Consider the following 12,404-nt stretch of genomic DNA (forward strand, 5'->3'; position numbering starts at 1 on the left):
GGGGCGCCCCCCTGTCCCGGGGGTCCCCTGCCCCTGCCCGGGGGGGCCTGGCAGCGCCCTGCCCTCGGGGCGGGGAAGCCGCTTCGCTCGGGGCCGCGGGGAAGCAGCTGCGGTGAGTCACTGCCACCGGCGGAGGCCCCGCTGCTCGGGAGGGCAGGGGACAGACGTGCAGGCTGCGACCTCTTCCTCGGCCGCACCGAAAAACCGCTGGGCCCCCGCGTCAAGCGGCACACGCGCTCCTAGGTAGGGCTGGAAACGCTGAGGTGTCCGCAGCTGGCCGGCTGCCACCTCACATCCTCCGGCAGCCGCTGGAGCTCGGAGAAGATTGTTTTCAGCGCTGCCTGCGCGCGCTGGTGTCTTTTGTTTGGAGCAGCGTTGCACCCTGTTGTTATCTGCGAAGGCAGGATCTTATCGGAGATTTTTCTTTCCTGCCTTTCCAAGTTGCGTAGTTTTTTTGTTTTTTTGTTGTTGTTTTTTAGCTGAAAACGCGTCGCTGACACAATTAAAAGTTTGTGAATCCCCAGGCTCAGGTCTTTCTGTTGGTTCCCAGATCTTGGATGCAAGCGTAGCTATAAAGTAGCTGTGAGATGGATAATGAGTCCAAGTTTCAAAAATGCCCATAGCAGGAGCTGCCTGCCCTAGAAAGCTTTTCATTTGTCCTGTGGCAGAGCTCCAGTTGCCTGATAGCGCTGCAGTGCTCTGCTGCGCAGTATCTCCTTGCAATCCCCTTGGCATGCTGGAGGGGATGCCTTCTCGCTGGGTGTCCGTGGCTCTGCCCAACACGCTGGCTTTTCAGGGAAGGACGAGAAAGTAACCGACTTGAGTGTGTGCTGCTGCCAGAGAAGCATGTAAGTTAAGGGCAGGCAGAAGAGGAGCATGGGGATTTCTCTGAAGCAGGCATGGAGAAAGCAGTTTGGGGAGCTCGTCTTCCTAAGCAGAGCAGAGTTTTGGAAAAGCAGCTCCGTCCCTGCGCACATGCACTCTCATGTCTTGGCTGTTATCCAAACTGAGCTTCCTTCAGTGGCTTTTAGGAAAAAGAAATAGTAGAGAGAGCTGTGATGAAAACTTACTCAGGGGCTGCGTGTTTAGCTGTGGGCTGAGACAACTTCACTGCCTCCTGGTGAGCTCAATTCTTGCATTTTGTGAAGGAGCAAAGTATTGTTTTTCTTGCTTTGTAGATGAGGAAGCTGAAAGCACAATAGTTCCTCTTCCAGGTCATACAGGAAACGTGTGGCAGAGCTGAGAACTCAACACACTTCTGAGTCTCAGTTTGGTCCCCTCACTGTAACATGTAGCCACATCCATTTTCTCTGTTTCCAAGCCCCTGGGCTTTATTCCGCACGGCTGAAGTCATGGCAGAGCGCTGTGGGTGGAGGGCTTCGGGGGAGACTAGGGGACGTCGCATCCTATAAGCCACTAGTGGCTAATGAGAGTCTGAGTGCAGGGACCAGTCCGAACGGACGATCGGTTTTGCACTCTTGGCTCCACGGTGCATTTGCAACTGCCCTTTGGGGACTTGCGAGCTTCCCCGCTGCAGTGCTCCCAAGTGCTGATGTAATTACAGCCCTTTTTTTTTTTTTGCCTGCCCCAATTGCATTTAAATCTCTGAAGAGTGAGTAATTCTCTACTTGAATATGATCAAGACCCCGCTGTGAGCCCTTGGGCTGTTTGTTCCAGGATGTGTGCGTTCCTCTGTGCCATGAAACCGCTCCGTAGTGAGATTTTCAACCCATAGAGCTCTTTATAGCTCCTGCCTGCGTACGGAGAGAGGCTGAGGAAAAGCTCTGTGCATCTACAGCCAAAAGGTCTGGTCTTGCCCTTGAGCAGGGATCCAGGCTACTGTTTCACAATTTAATTAGCTCTCCCAGCAGCACAGCAGCTTCCCAAGAACAGGGCAATTAATTTCTGGCCTGCAGGGCAGTAGATGCAGTATTCGTGTCTGCTGGGTGGGTATCTCAGCCTGAGGCAGCCCATGGCCAAGCAGGAAAGATCAGCCAAAAATACCATGAGGCAGAAACACCAGATCATCCAGCGGCCAGCGCCCTCTTTGTTCTTGCCAGTCACAAGCCAGCTGCCTTTCCGAATCACCTTGATGGTTCCTGCCCAGCTTCCTCTTAATGTCTCTTCCAGACGTACGACTAACAGGTTTCTTATAACTGCTGGAGCACAGAAGGCAGAGAGGTAGACTCAACTGGATGGGCTGCTGCCTGGACCATAGGAGCTGTCACCCTTAGAGAACCTGTGAAGGATGCAAGGGCCCTTTTGGAGGGGGAAGTATTCAACTATGGTTAGGTTTCCAAATCATGGCAACGTGTGGAGGGGCAACACGGCACAGCAGATTGCATGCGCTCTTCCTTATGCCTGGTGATGTGATGGGGGTGATTGCTTTGGGCTGGGTAGCAGTGTTTCCACTTCTCACTGAGCTAACAGGTACAGTGGTGAAGGCATTACTCCCATTTATTTGCCTGGCAAGAACTTCCTCCTCTTTAATAAGAGGAGAGCATTATTAGGTTTGCCAAGATTTGCAGAACGTAATAGTTACTCTTCTGGGTTTCCAGACTTTGGCAGGTCTTCTGAAGCGTCACTGGTGCAGCCTTGATTGTGCCAGTACTTCCCACGCTCACGTCTGCCATCAGACTGTCAGGGCTGATCCAAAATGGAGCGGTGCCCTGGGGCAGCCAGCCTCGCGGTGCAGCAGAGAGGGGACTGCAGCCAGCTCCGCTTCCGTAACCTGAAATATGTACCTGGGAGCAGTGTGGAAGGGAGCTCGTTGCAGTACTCAGACCAGGTGGTGGGACTCTTGTGCGGTGTGTTAACTTTGTGTGTGTGTTTGTGTGTAGACCCCAGACTGCCCTGATCCTGTTCAGGTTGACTGATCCTGTAATGCCAGCGTCTTAGATATTCAACTGTAGACATCGTGGGATCCTGAAGATTAAGAAACTTGCATCTTTGGTGGCTTGTGATAATGTCCAAAGATAACTCCGTAGTGGGGTACTGATGCCTTTTCTTAAGGATTTCAAAGCACCGCGCACACATGCTCTAATGTGTGTTACTTAGAGAGGCAGAAGAGATCTGTGTCTCTGGCCCTCTCCAGGGAAACATGCCTGTTACCAAACGCAATCGCAGGGGTAATTGAGGGTCGGTTTTGCTGGGAATTGCTGATGGTGAGTTGGCAGCCACGATGCTGAACGCTCTTTGCCAATGCTGTCAATTAACACCAGATTCGATTCCTCGTAATCATGTCGGAGCACAGAATTTCATAGCAGATGCAAATGGCAAATGACAGTAAATGCCGCGTGGTGCTGTAATCGCATGAAATTGCAGGGTAGCGTCGTGGGGTAGAACGTAATTGGTAGAACTAGAGGCTGGGTAGGACATGAAGGCTTGTAGCTTTGCTCTGGCAGAAACCTCAAGGCAGCCTTTGTTGACAGTGGTTAATCCTCTGGAGAGCTTTCCCTGACTTATTCTTTTGCCTTAGCCCAAGCCCAGACATGGATCTTGTGAAATCTGGGATAACATCGCAAAGCTGAGCTGCCCCAGGCAGCCAGCGTGGGACACGCACCGCTCATGGAGCGTGCAGTTGTCAACGTGCAAGCCTTGGCTGCGTCGCAGTCGCGGTAGCTGTACGCTGCCATGGAGCTGGGCGTTGCGAGGGCCGGGAGCCCCCCAGCCCTGCCAGCAGCCATCGCTCCTGATGGGGAAGGGTTTTCTGGTTCTTCTGGCATTGGACACCCCACCGCCACATGCTTCTTGCACTGCCCGCCGCACGCCGCTTACAGTATTTCAGCACAGGCTGTGTCTCAATGAGGTCCTGAGTTGTGCTGTGGTTTTCATTGAAGACTAAAACAGGCAGCCAGGTTGTTTTCCTAAGGGGGCCGTATTAAAAATCAGCATTTCTCTGTGTGCAAATCTCATGGGCTCATCCCTGCAGTCCTTAAAATCTCCTTCAGCGAACGCATGGGCTCTGTTTGGGCCGCGTGGCTGCGGTTCATCCCCGAGGCTGCCCGGGGCTCGCATTCCTGCTGCGTGCTGCTAGGGGAGCAGCTGCTGCCTGCATGCTGCAGATGCTGAGATCCAACCGTGGTGCTAATATTAGCAGTAACGCGCCAGAGGGATAGTCACAATGTTATGTGGGTGATGTGACTTGAATTCAATATGGTGAGAAGCCCGGGAGAGGGGATGTGCCTGGTGTTTCCATAACTGTCTCCTTTGGGTTCAGGCTTCTCCTGCTGTCCTTTAAGCCTTGCTGTGGGCTGGCAGGGCAAGCTATCAGCTGTGCTTCTGCGCTCACTTGCATGGGACCAGGGTGGGAGACCAGGTATGTGACTAACAGTCCCATGAGCGTGGAGGTTCAATGCCTGGAAAAGGAAACACAAAGAGATCTTTCAGATTACATCTAGAATTGAGGCAACGCTCCCGAATGCTCCAGTTGTTGGATTTCCTTGACTGTCCCCAAAAATGAGGTTGTAACTAGTCTCTTCTGATACTTTTTATCATCAGGCTTGTGTGGGTAGAATCAGCTTCCGCTCTCCCAGCTGATGGGCCATGTGTGCTGCTCCAAGACAGGCTGCCACCTCTAATATTCTCAGAAACCTTTATGGAGACCTCTGAGAGTTTTTTTTTTCTCTCTCTTTCTCCCATCCTAGCTATGTTTCCGAATCGGAGATAAAAGGCTGGGGTGGCTGGAAGTGTTCTGCCAAATCAACACGTGGTGTGAAAGGCCGAACAGCCCAAGGAAAGTGCCTGTGGGAAGGCATGAGTTATCTTTTCCCAACAGAGCTGGTGTTCCATGCTCAGAGTGGAAAAATTGTATCTGTCTGTTAACAGCAATGGAGACCTGCATGAGTAGGTTGTTTTTTCCCCGTGTATATTTAGTTCCTTGGGAATAAAGAGGTTGTGAGGGGGTGGGAAAGGGAGGAACAGGACAGGGATCTCTTTGTGCACATGAGCTGGGCTCTAGGGATAGCCTTTGGCCCTGGTTAGGATGTAGGATCATCCAAAGGTCATTGCTAATAGTCATCTTATGCAACGAGGGCTGGGCTGCCTCTCCTCGGGGGTGGGCAAGCGCTCCAGCGTGGAGCAGCGTGTCCTTGGCTCGGTGTCAGGATGGAGAGCGTCCAGTGTTGGCTGGTATGGGTGAGCTCTCGCGATCCCCTTGAGATCAGTCTTGGACAAACTGAGCAGAGTGTTGCACTAATAATAGACACCTGTCAAAAGTGGTTAGATGGGAAGGGACAGGGTGTGGGTGAGGGCTTTATGCCTGAGCCAGCTTGGCTACTTTGGCTGCGCAAGCACGCTGCTGGTGCCTGGAGGTAACTCAAGCTTTTGGCGCGTACACCATACTGGCCCATCCAAATACTCGCCAGTCTCTGGCATCCTGGTAACCTCTTCCTGAATTTTAGGCTCACCTAAAATGTAATCACTCTCCTGCTTTGCTCTTTGCTAATTGCTGGTTGGTGGTTTATGACAGCAGAGTGAGTAGGAAGCACCTCTGGTGCACTTTGGGTTACACTAACACGGCCTAGAGACCGTGCCTACATCTCTAGGCCAATAAATGCCAGCAAACCTGCTGCAGAGTGAGGGTCCTGGCACATCAGAGGTGCTTGCCCGTGGCTGCATTGCCGGGGTGCTGATCTAATTTCTGTTTTTCAGCCTGGCTTCCTCTCTCCTTTCAAGGAGCTGAACAGCCCGTTTTCCCAGGAGCCAGAACCCAGACAGCAGCAGCGCAACCCGGACTGGGACTTGTCATAGATCCAAAGACAATAATGGAGACTTCAGAGCCCATAATCACTCCAGATATTCATGTTTCTAGCTCTGATACTTAAGGCAATGTATTTCTGCAGTCCCATTATGCAGGCTCGTTCCCTTTCCTGACCTTCCTCCCTCCTGTTCTCCTCATGCTGCAGTGAGATCTGGAGGGCACTTTTGTGATCAGGAGAAGTGGGACACTGAGGCAACAGGCCAAGCAACACTAAGTCACTGCCTCGTTGAGGCTGTTTGATACCTGGAAAATGAGTTCATGGGTCCAGGTCTGGTTTCTGATGAGGAAGTGCTTGTTTGATGGGGATCAGACACCATCATGGGAACTCTTCATGGGACAGCGGTGGGCTGGCTGCTTGCTGGGCCGCCCCATCGTGTCCTTCAGCACGGACCAGGATTGTGTCCCAGCCACCTTTCATTTCACGTGTACCAGGTCCCGTTTGGTTCTGGCACCCCTCTTCTCTGCCCACGGAGCAGGCAGCAGTTTTGAATCTGCCAGCTCTGCTGCTGTCTTGAGTGGCCCTGAAACCACTGAGACCTCGCTTCTTCCCCTGTCCCGTGAGGGATGCTGGGGAGGAGCAGGCCTCGGGCAATGAAGAGGTTTATTGTTATTCCTGACTTGTTCTGAAAAACTGCCCCTAGATTAATGAAAGCGCTTATCTCCTGACAGCTGTGACTCAGGCTTTTACTGTGATTGCTTCTCCAAAGCTGCTGGACAGAACTCAGCGCTTGGGGCTCCTGGGGACACTTAGGCTGCTCTCGGGATCTGTGACTCCAGGGTGCGTGGCTTGTGCAAGCTGGCTTTCAGCTGGTTTGCATGCCAAAAAGGCAAGACATCGTGGGTGCCAGTGCAGCCTGTTCCCCTGCCTCTCCTAGCATTGCTGTAGATGTCCTGTTGTTGGTACCCAAGTAGCTAGGTTCAGTTGGCGCGGGAACGTCTGTGTGTGGCTGTTGCACCTCTGACTGCTCTGTGGACATGCCCTGTCCCTCAGAGGGGGTCCAGGTGTAGATACTGTGAATACCAGGATATTTGCAGCTCCCATTTGGCTGAAGCGCCAGTGGATCATTAGTTATGGCTGCTAGCAGGACCTTTATCTTTGAAACACGAAGAGGACCCCTTGCCTTTTCTCTCTTTGAGTGTGTATCCCCACTGGAACTTGAGATCTGTCCCTGTCCAGCTCCTGTCCCCATCTTCTCTGCCTCTCCAGCCTTGGGTTGCAGGGTGCTTCAAGGCTGTTAACTGGCCTCTTGGGAAGTTGGACTGATGCTTGGGTGCTGCAGCTGGTGACAGCAGCGATGCTTATCCTGTCACTGCCACCAACCAAATTGTCCCTTGCAGCTCACTTGCTGTCCTCTTCCTTTTTTTCCCCCTGTGTGCTCTTGGCTAGGTGTATAACTCAGGTGTACAAGCTCAGGCTAACTTTTATAGCGAGGTTGAGTCTCAGGTGACTTAGGTTAGTGCTGGAATATGGCATCATGACAGGGTTATCTGCGCCCACAAAGTTGGTACAACAGGGTCAGTGAGCAGGGAGTCTTTCCCCACTGCCTGTGTATTTGCAATTGCCATTTTCTGCAGTGAGCTGGAAGAGAGCCTGAACTTGGGCTGTGACTGCAGAGTCCACTTTCGGACTGCTCTGTCAAAGGAGCCAACACTCTGGGTCCAGCCTTTCCTGAGAGGGGGACTGGGATCTGCCTCCAGCACTTTGCAGCTTGTGACATGAAAAGGGTGTGAAATGCCCCAAGTGAGTTCTCCAGGGAAGATCAAAAGCACATCCAAAGACTTCAGGATCACATAGGTTGCGGGACAAGGGATGCTGAGAGTACCATGGCAGTCTGCACGGCCGCCCTCCCTTTGGGTGGAGGTGGCAGTTGAGTAGCCTTCACAACTTATACAGCCCTTGGCTCCTGGTGAGTTGAATGTCCTCCAACATGGCCCAGGGCACACAGCCAGGTTGATAGTGGGGGAAACAGCACCTGGCACAAAATGATGCTGGTCGCCTGGGACTCGTTCTGGAGAGGAGGAGCATGGCAAGGCTGGGAGATGCCTCCTGGGAGCCCAGGGGCTTTGGTGTTTCTTCTGTAAGGTCATTGGAAGTGCAGATATGGGGAAACACAGAAGGGATGACTTTCTGTTTTGTTTTGAGGCACATTTAGTTTACTGAGGAAGAGTATTCCTGTTCCTCTTTGGAGGCAGCTGCCAGTCTTCCAAACGTCTGTGCGAGTGCTCCCGGCACGCTGCTGCATTTCCCCTCGCCACCGGCCGCCGCAATGCCAGCAGCCGCCGTCGCTCCCACTTCTGCTCCTACCCTCCCTCCTCCCCATGTCCCTCCGTTACAATGTCCGCGGGGTCAGCGGGAGCCCAGTCGGCTTCCCGGGCCGTTGAGGACGAGTGACGCGATGGCATGTTTATACTGCTGTCAGGCCCTGTGAGGCTTGTGTGTATCTTGCTGCCGCTACGAACAAGCTGTCCCCAGGGACCGCGGCGTCGCCGGCGTCTGTTGGGGGCAGCCGGCGGCTGCTTGGGATGCTGCAGGCTCGGTTTGCCGTTCCCCCGTCTTGCAGCTGTCGTTGGGGCAGTCCCCGCTCTTGAGACGGAGGCGAAGCACCAGGATGGATTTGGGGAGGGCGAAGAGCATTGATAGCGTGGGCCGGGTCGGGGACGGGCACACCGGGGGGGCTGCGGGGCACATCGGGGCCCTCGGTCCCCCGTCCCCACCATGCAAGGGAGCCGCTCATACCAAGTCACCCTTCTCTTGACATTTTAAGCACCACGTGGCACTTCCAGCCATCGGAGCGTATTATCGAGCAGAGGTTCGATCGCTTTATGGTTTATTCAGTTTAATCACCGCTCTTCCAGCAACGAGCCCCTGTCGCCCCCGAGTCACTCGTGACGTGGCCCTTGTGGGCACCTCTGCTTCGGGGCTCATGACTCACCAGGGACGGTGGCTGGCATTGGCCTCTGACATGACATGGTGCTTGTGGCTTCCTAAAATGAGAGCATGGTTGTTTTTTTTCTCTTAACCCTTCTGGGCTTTGGTGCCCTGCGAGTTGGTAGCACAGTGCTGCCTGGGGGTTGTGATACCATCTGCATCCTAATTTTGCCTGCTGGGCAGCAGTTTGGAGGAACTTTAGAAATATTAGTGAACCGAACCGATTCTGCAGTCCTCTGGGAGGAGAGGAAGATTTATTTCCCTCTTCTCTCCTCCCCTTAGGGAACTGGAGCACAGATCGGAGGCAAAAGCTGCCCAGAAAGCCAGTGGCAGGGCCAGTAATACAGGGCTGGATACCCTGTACTTTATGTAATTTTCTGTACTGGTATGAAATGAATATAATGGATGTAAAATACACTGTTCTGATCTGGAAGCATTTTGCTGAGGGTTAATGATTATGTAAACTGAAGCGTAGTGGAGAATCAAAGCTACGACCTTTCTAGAACTCCTTTATAGGGACTGGAAATCTGGGATTTTGGCTTAATCTGAGTTTGAATTTTATTTATTTTTTTCTTCTGTTCTTAGTTCCAACTTTGCTTTTGCATGTTCAGTTCTGGGAAATGACTGGGTTTACTGCATGGTTCCTACAGGCTGTCTTTATAACTCACTGAATACATGTGAAATGCTGCTCGAAAATCTTTGGTTAAGCCAGAGCCCTGAACTTACACGTATCCCCAAATTTCCGCCGTAATTCAATTCTTGTTGCCATTTGCACAGTTCATGAAGGCACTGCATGTTGACAGCACATCGCCAGCATTATCTTCTATGTGCAATTTATGTGTTAGGCTGTGAAACCTGTGGAAACCTTTTCTTTTTTTTAGTGATGTTTGAAAAGTCAGCAAAAGTGTTTGTGTGTGCACCTGATCGCTCATGATAATATGAGGGTTGTGCTGCAACAGCAGATCACTGCATCATCTATCTTATCTATCAATCATATATATATACATATAAAAATATATATATATATAAATAAAATAGCATCTCAGATTTTATATATATATCTCTCTCTGAGATGCATATATAAAATATATGCATGTATTGCAGCAAGGTTGGTTGTTTGGCAAGAGAAAGGCATGAAAGCTCCTGGTGCAAGCACAGGGGCAGGATCCAGCATTACTAGTTTTCCGTCTTCCATTGAGTGAGCAGTAGCTTTGGCAAAGTTGCTAAACTTTTCTGCCTTCGTTTCCCCAGATGTGAGAGAGGAATCTGAATTTCTTGTGCCGCTTCGAAGCTGTTAATAGACAAAGTGCTTTGGAGAGGAGGAACACCGGCGTGTGTAGTGCCACCGGCTGCCCAGCGCTGCTGGTGAATTTGCCCTCCCGGCCGAGTGCAACTGGTTTTGGCACCCTGGAGAGCCACGCGAGCGGCTTTGAGCGTCTCAAGGAGCATGTTGGTTAGGATGAGTAGAAAATTTCCTGCTCCGGCCCCGTGGCAAGCGTGCGGCTCCTTAGCCCTTCTCCGGAGGGGCTTGAGCCCGCGCCGCAGCGGGAGGGTGCCCGTCTCTGGCCTGCGGCGAGGTGATCACACCCCGCTCGCCGTTCCCGCAACGGAGAGCTCTCGGTCTTTCAGTGCATGAAAACGCGTCCGCCTTTTTATGGGTCGTGGCATCTGTTCAGCAGCATCACAGACAGTGGTTTTGGGTAAGCAGCTCCAAATACCAAACCCAAATGACCCTAGAGGCGCAGTAAAGCGGAGACGGTGCTATTTAAACTAGGATTTGGCCAGAAAGCGGAGGCGATCGCCCTGCTGTCTGGCGATAAGGATCTGGGAATCTTTAATGGCCATGAACGGTTAATGTGGTGGGGTTTCGAAAGGGCTCGTTGAAAGATGACACCTGCGGTACACAGCCTCCCCCTTTTTCCTCCCCGGGAACAGGAGGTCGCCATCTGGTAGCAGTTTAAAGAAAGTCCGCGCTCTGAAACGATACCATTGTATCATGTGAAAAAACAGGGCGACCGCCTGGCCCATTCCCGTAAGGCTCTTGCGCGTCTGAAGACGCAAGAAAAGCTTTCAGTGCTTAAGCAAGCAAGCAAATGTAACCCCGGGGTTACAGAAACCATGCGAGGGGCGAAGGATGTTTAATGGGAAGCAGTTCGGCGCTGCAGTCTCTGCCGAGCCCGAGGCTCAGGTTGCAGAGCGGTTAGCGCAGGTCCTGAAGGAAGCAGCATCTCTGGCTGTTTATTTTGGTCTCCTCCAGAGCTCTGGGCATAGAGGTTTCCTTGTATAAAGCATCCCCTTGACTGTTATTTGGTGCATTCGGGTTTTTTTAATAAATAAAAAAAAATAGCAGCTGTTCCCTTGTTGACCACCCCGCTTCCCACGTGGCCCCAGAGCCGGGGCGACGCTGTGCCGCGTAGCTCGGTGATCCGCGTCGCGTGCCGGCAAATACGGAGCCTTTGGGCAGGAGCCAGCGAGCGCTCTCACGTCGGCTGGGAGACTTTGCCTTCACTGGGGGTCTCGGCTGAGGCTTCGAAGCGGGGACTCGCGTCCTGGGGGTTCAGGTACGCGTCCCCGGCCGTGCCGCTGGCTGCCAACTTCTCGAGAAGATCTTGGCTGTCGTATAAGCTGCTGGGGTTTGGGCCAGGCCTCGGCCCCCTCCTCCCCATCCGCACGAGCCCCGAAGAGCAGCTTTAGCCGCTGGCTCGTGACCTGCCGCGTGGGAGCTGCGTGGGCTCAGCGCGAGCGGCGCGGCGGCGGCAGCGTGGGGCAGCACGAGGAGGAAGAAACACAAAAAGAGTTTGCTCCTTCTCTGGCAATATACGTTCCCGTATGCTTTAGGGTCAGGCGCGTGTGGTTTTGTCCCGAGGAGCTCGGACGGCAGGCCCCGGTCCTCCAAGCGCGCCTCGCCGGGCTCGGGGCTTCGTCCCCGGGCTGTTTCCGTGGGTGGCAGCGCCAGGCTACGCGGGACACCGGGCACGCGGGCGTTCGCAGCGCCGGCCCCAAGAGCGATGGAAAGATCCCAGGCGACCGCAGCATCGAGACAGGATGTGGCTCTGCTGGGAAGGCGTCGCTGGGGAAGTGGCTTCTGCAGAGCGGTCGCGTCAAGGAGGGAGAAAGCACGGCAGTCAAGGGAGATCGTGCGACTTGAAGCCTGAATTTGCTTTCTTACGTATGCCAGAACGCTTTCTGAGGATGAAGTCGCTTTCCCAAGCGCTAAAGCCCCCTGCCCTGGCGTTTGCTTTAATGAAGGAAACGAGGCTGCCGGCTTTGGTTCAAGCCTGCGGGGCTCCCCCAGGTGCCGGGATTATCGGCGGTGCTTTTTGAAGCCCCCCCTGCCCGGCTGTCCCCGCGGAGCTGCCCCGCGGCGGGCGGAGGCCGGGCGAACTGCAGCTCCCTGGGGGGCTCTGCCAAGGGGCTGGATGGCGGCCGGGCCCCGAGGGGACGCCCGGCAGCCGGGAGGTCCTGGGCCACCCTCAGAGGGGACGTTTCGGTGCCAATGCCGGGGACGGGCGGCCTGGAGGCCGGTGGGGTGGCGAGAGGGGGCCACGGGTGGCCAAGGCCTGCCTCGGGCCTCCGCGGCAGCGCCGGCCTTCTCTCGGCTGCTGTTGTTTGAATTAATAAGCCAGCTTCCCCGCAGGAAGCCTGGAGGCGGGTCGTTTGGAGCAGAGGCTGTTTACTTTCCTTTCTTGGCTCCGGCCAGGACAGGCTATTTTT

General features: G+C 53.8%; 1 protein-coding gene across 4 annotated transcripts in view; it reads left to right on the plus strand.

Moving 5' to 3' along the window:
* The window catches only part of SEPTIN9 (septin 9), a 169,421-nt gene that overhangs the window by 75,883 nt on the left and 81,134 nt on the right, over positions 1-12,404 (plus strand). The window lies entirely within an intron of this gene.

Source organism: Apteryx mantelli, chromosome 19, assembly GCF_036417845.1.
Source record: "Apteryx mantelli isolate bAptMan1 chromosome 19, bAptMan1.hap1, whole genome shotgun sequence".
NCBI classification, from domain to species: domain Eukaryota; kingdom Metazoa; phylum Chordata; class Aves; order Apterygiformes; family Apterygidae; genus Apteryx; species Apteryx mantelli.